Source organism: Nannobrachium achirus, assembly GCF_963921795.1.
Source record: "Nannobrachium achirus genome assembly, chromosome: 14".
Lineage (NCBI taxonomy): Eukaryota > Metazoa > Chordata > Actinopteri > Myctophiformes > Myctophidae > Nannobrachium > Nannobrachium achirus.
In genome coordinates this window covers 36,346,877-36,352,965 of record NC_137821.1, presented here as the reverse complement: position 1 = coordinate 36,352,965, position 6,089 = coordinate 36,346,877, and positions in this window count along the sequence as shown.

Here is a 6,089-nt window from a genome sequence, read left to right as displayed (position 1 = left end):
CTCTTATGACATTGGGACTAGGGTTGGGATCCAGAACCAGTGTAATCGGAGGAACCGGATCCAACGTCGAAGAACCGGAATCGGTTCCATCACATTTGGAACCCCTCTCTGAAACCGGTTTCATCACACTGTCTGAGCTGGTTATGTGGACTTCGGCTATACAATGACAATACCTGTGGTTCTCAAACTTTTACATTTCAAGGACCACCATAAGGACCATCACCAGCTCTGTGGAGACCTCATGACCCATTCTGTTGTGACATTCCACCAGGCACTGGAGTGGCTCAGGGGTAGAGAAACCGCCATTAGAACACAGAGGGTTCCGGAAGGGTTCCCAGTTCGCTCCCCCAGAGTTAGTGTCGAAGAGTCCTTGAGATAGACTCTGAACCCCTAGTTGCTCCCGGTGAGCAGGTTGGTGCCTTGCATGGTTTCCTCCACCTTCAGTGTATGAATGTGTGTGTGAATGGGTGAATGTAAATGCACAATCTCTGTAAAGCGCCTTGGATAAAGGTCCTATATAAATGCACAATTTACCATTTACGTACTACAGGATCTGTACCATTGTGACATTATCACCGGTATTATTGTACAACAAGATGACAAGCTCCAATGCTGAAGTGAACAACAGTATTTGGGTGCTGTTTCTCCACCCTAACAGAACAAAGTAATGCAGATAAGTAAGCCAAAGTACAGTATAATGCTGTGTTATCAACTACTGACTGACTCATACTAGAATAATACATGTCGAAATTCATTAATTTAGAGGCGTTCCCAGTGTATGCATTTTGTTAGTTGTGAAATTAAATGGAGCTTAAATATACAGTATATAGTGCAAGTGTTTGTGTGAATGTGAGTGTTTCCAAGTGTGTGGATGTGTGTGCAGAACAAGTTGAGGCGATACATGAATTGACTACAAGAGAAAGTTCATATGAACGTTCATTTGTTTCGCTGTTTCCCCAGTGCTGGTATCAGAAAGAATAATGCTCCATTCAAGTGGATGGGTTTTTACTGAACTTTACTCGTTATTTTATTACCTTAATAAACATTATGATAAATACTTTATGCTTCCAGTCACTAGTTTAAAGTCTTCTTTCAATCACCATGATAAGCGTTTTGTTAAATTATGGTCCCATGTATTTTAAAATTGATGCATATGCCGTATAGGAGGGATTGACAAGCTCCCAACCAATAGCATGCCACCCCCTGCTCTGTCTCAACCAATAGAATTCTGGTGTCATTTTTATTTTAGGAGAGGATGTAGAAAGATGGCGGCATGCACACGCTTGCCAAATAGGCTTCTTTTACCGTCTGTAGAGTACATAGGCGTGTGTGTGTCTGTGCGTGCGTGCGTGAGAGAGTTTCCCAGTGTCTATCAAAGCAAAATGATGTCCTAATTAGCAGCTGTTGTCGTCCCCAACATGTAGAAAGACGTTCCTAAACCTCTGACCAGCTCAACCTGCTAACACTATACAGTGTTCAATTTACCTTGGCGTAAGCGTAGCATTATTTAGCTGACAGTTCACAGCAGTGTTGACAGTGTTGATTTTGACAGCTGATTTATAGTTTTAGTAAGTCATAGTTTCTTTTTATTTCATTAAAACGATTTAGTTTATTTAGTTTAGTAATTTAGTTTTAGTCATGTTTTCGTCATCTGAAATGTCTAGTTTTAGTCTAAACAAAATATAACATTTTATTCGACTAAATCTACAGTTGATTTTGTTGACTAAAATCTATGTTGGTGGGCCTTGATGGTGATGTAATGCCTGGTTTTACCCTTGGTTGCAGGCTGAAAATAGACGATTTACAAGCTCACAAGCTGTGAGCTTGTAGATCTCCTATTTTCAGAACACTCAAGCACAACCAAGCATGAAATGACTTGTCTTTTAGTTTTACTCCCGCGTCCCTCCTTCATTCCCGTCCCTATTTGTTGACAAAAGTGTAAATATATTTAGTCTTTAGTTTTAGTCATCATGGCTTTTATTTAGTTTTCGTAAGTGAAAAAAGCTAGTCAACGAAAAAAAGAATTGTCATAGTTTTAGTCAACAAAATTAACACAGCAAATAATTGTGTAAGTGTAGAATAAGTTCACCATTACAAACCAGAGGACAGAGAATGAAAGCAAGCCAACCAAGGACGATAAATGATCAAGGCCACATCCATTTAATAGATTCAACTGATCTGTAACAAATATCCCTATGCTTGGTTGGTGTTGAGGAAAAGAAATTGTTATGAATTATCAATACAAGAAATCTGATTCTGGGAACCAAAGCCCAGATTTTCCAGTACAGGATTAGTAGTTGATAGCTTAACCAACCAGCTGTACTGGTCCGTTGTCAGTCAATAGTGGAATATAACACCTTCTTTGACCTACTATACATACTGTATACATTTGTTTCTGCTGCGTCTGCGCAAAGTAGGTCGTGGCAAAATGACATGGCCTTTACTTCCCCTGTCACGTTTACTCCTCCCCTGTCACGTTTGCTCATATTCCTAAGATTTCGTAGGATTATTCTGATTATTCTACCCATGACCCTCTCCTATACGCCCTTTAATACTTAATAATACCTTCTCCACTCATATTCTACATTTACTTTGATGTTTGATGTTCTCTTTGCAGGTTAGTGAGTCATACACACATACTGTACTCTACAGAGGGGTGAAAGATTGAAGTCTCTGGAACTCTTAACTCTACTGGAGTTATGGAACAGCATTCTAACTCTCCTGGAGTTATTGAACAGCCTTCTAACTCTCCTGGAGTTATGGAACAGCATTCTAACGAAACATATTTCCTCATCTGGGCGTTTTCATGATGGTGGATGAGAGTAGAGTGGTGTCTAACACTTCAGTCCCAAATCTCCCATAGGTGTCCATTTGGGGTGAGATCTGTGAAGACCACAGCATATGATATGATTCACATCATTTTCATCCTCATCAAGTCAGTGACCCCTCGTGCCCTGTGGATGGTTGTCATCCTGGAAGAGACTACTCCCGTCAGGATAGAAGTGAGTGTGTGTGTGTGTGTGTGTGTGTGCATGCGTGCGTGCATGTTGCCGTGTAATGTATAGGGGTGTAGGTGGAGGCCAATCATTCGATGTTTCTCTACATACACGGGTGTCACCTTTTAAGTGCATACTTCATTGTCACTTGACCCACTAACCTAGAAAGATTTGATCATCAACAGAGGTGGACCTCTCAAGTGACAGTTTATTTTGCCATCAGCCTACACATTATATAGGACATGAGTCAGCAATCACAGAGAGTTGAAGAGTTTGTTTTAATTGGCAGTGACGGCAGGAAAAGTGGTTTCGTTGTTATTTGAGGTGGGAGCGTGTCCTTAAGGTGACTAGGTAGGCATTTATCTATTGTCACACGATATAGGATTAGGGATTAGGGACAATAAGGGCCTGCATTCAGATATTTTGTTACTGGCAGATCAAACAGATGGGTTCAACCTGGGCCATTTTCTTAAACACGTAAGCAATATACTTCTTTGTACTGTATGACAAATTCCCGAAAATAGCTGGCACACAAGGTCACAACAACGCACTGCATGCTTTGTGAGCTTGTACTGTTGCTATTTTTGCTGTTTTTGAAATTTCAAAAATAATTTTTGAAAGGTTTTTTGATTAAAAAAAATCCAAAAAATAGGCATTTTGACAGATTTTGACATTTCTTTTTTATTTGCCCAGAATATGGATGCCAGGTTTGATGTGGTTATCAGAATTCTTTTATGAAATTGTTAAACAGTGATATCTTCAAAAATAGAGCTAGCGATATCAGACATTTCCCAATAGGAAATGTGTGTATTTAATTCAGTCAGTGAAAACCACTGACATAATAAATTGGATTTGCTGAGACATCTGCAGCTCTCTGCTCAAACTTTCAGACTCTTCGGATTACCTAAGTCTTTCCAAGTTGATTTTCATGCTATATTGAAATGAATGGCTAGATCGAAGATTTAACAGTCTGCGTTATTTTGTGGATACCATATGAGTCATAGTGAAGGGGCTAAATATACCAGACCTCTGTATTGTCCTTTGAAAGAAAGCCCTAGTGTTCAGGTCAGGATGTCTCCTTATCTCACTGTTATCACCGGATCACTGCAAAAATGCAATGACATGTTCACACCCAAAGGGGAATACAAATGCAGACTGACATACTGTAGGCAATATACAGGCAGACATGTGTTTGCTCATATTGGCTATGCAGTCAAATACACGGTTTGTATTCAATAATGCTTTGTTCTGCATCGATGTTGGTACATTTACATAATTACTGTGCATGCATTTTTTCACATGCATGACTGTGTGCAACTGTGCATGAGTGCACAGTATGTTACTTTGCAGTTACATGCATGCATGCATGCCCGGTATACTGTATGTGTGTGTGTGTGTGTGTGTGTGTGTGTGTGCGTGTGCGCGCGGCTGCACGTAGGCTATGTGCTTACATGCAGGTATGAGATATAGCCCTGTGAGATGTCATCTAGGTTGTAATTAATACTCCATCTCTCATACAATCTTACCTTCTCTACGACACAGTAGGGCATTCACCAAATATTCAAATATCAAAGTCACTATTCAACATTGTTCACCGAAGTCGAATATTCGCTTATATTATTTGATTGTTTTCTCTTTAAAAAATATATAGTTTATAAAACTTGGCTAGATAGGAAGTCATAAGAATGAGTTGCCAATGCCCCTGGTGGATGAATTTGTTAATGCTCTATACCAGGGGTTCTCAAACCTTTTTAGGCCATGACCCCCAAAATAAACATATTTGAACTGGGACCCCCACCCTGACAAGCACTTGGAATTGTAGGTATTACATTTAATGTGACTCGGTTTCCGCAGATAAATATTGTGAAAATAGCAGATCTACATGCTCACAATGCCTCGCGTTGCGAGGCGTTGTGAGCATGTAGATCGGCTATTTTCACAATGTTCGCCTCTTGCTTACTTAATATTTGACAGTTTGGCCAGTCCTGTCGAATACTTTGAGGTTGAATCATTCGAATACTAAACATCACTATTCGTGAATGCCCTACGACACAGCCAACCGGATTAAGATAAAAAATCACACCCGTGTGAACTGAGCGGTGGTTTACCGTGGTTTTTTTGCGCGAGTGGCGTAAATGGTGCGGCACTAGTTACGCGCCGAAGTTTAGGCTACATACAGACAGACACGGACGGACGGACGGAGACCCACACACACGGCCACGTATAGGAGCGTTGTGACCACCGCTCAAAAATGAATCTTAAAGTGTGTATGGTGCTTCTAGGATCAGCTGCAGGAATATATACTATAACAAATAAGTTCTTGCCCAGGTGAAGACCTTAACCGGTCCAACATGTTGGCTCTTTTATAGAATAACATTTGTTTTAACTTTACTTCCTCTCCTCCATATTTTTTGAGTACTCGGATATCTTCTTCTTTTTTATTGTTTTCCCTTGCTTTAAATTTCCCCCTCAGAAAAAACACGCACGCTTGACAGCAAGCACGTGTAGCCTGCATTCTCCTCGGGTTTGAAAGTGAATAATAAACTATGTTGGCAGTGCACAGAGGTAGGGAGAAGCAGCTCATTACTTCATTCCTTTGTGGTGTGTTGGTTACACGTGTCATGCATAGTAAAATCTCCAGGGTTCATTTAGTTTAAACCAGAAAGGTGCACTCAGGGGAGTGCAAAACATTGCCGGGATGCACTAGGGGTGGGAAAATAAATTGATTGACTCAAATATCGCGGTTTATTAATGCAGCTATTTCTTTAATAGATTTTATTTATTTATTTGTCAGAAGGACGTGCTGACATTATCTGGCCGCCGTTTGACAGTCTGTCTGCATGCTGACATCACTGATACTAAACAGTGTCGCCACCATGGTAACAGCCGCATGCTGAAACAATGCCCAAATTTGGTGATCAGCAAGCTGACATCCTCCATGGTAACAGCAACAACCACATTTTGATACTAAAGAGTGTCGCCACCAAGGCTGTCTGCGTGCTGACGTCATTCTCTGAATCGTATCGTGATATCGAATCGTAACAATTGTTGAATCGCAGAATCGCAATATAATTACGAATCGCAATATAAATC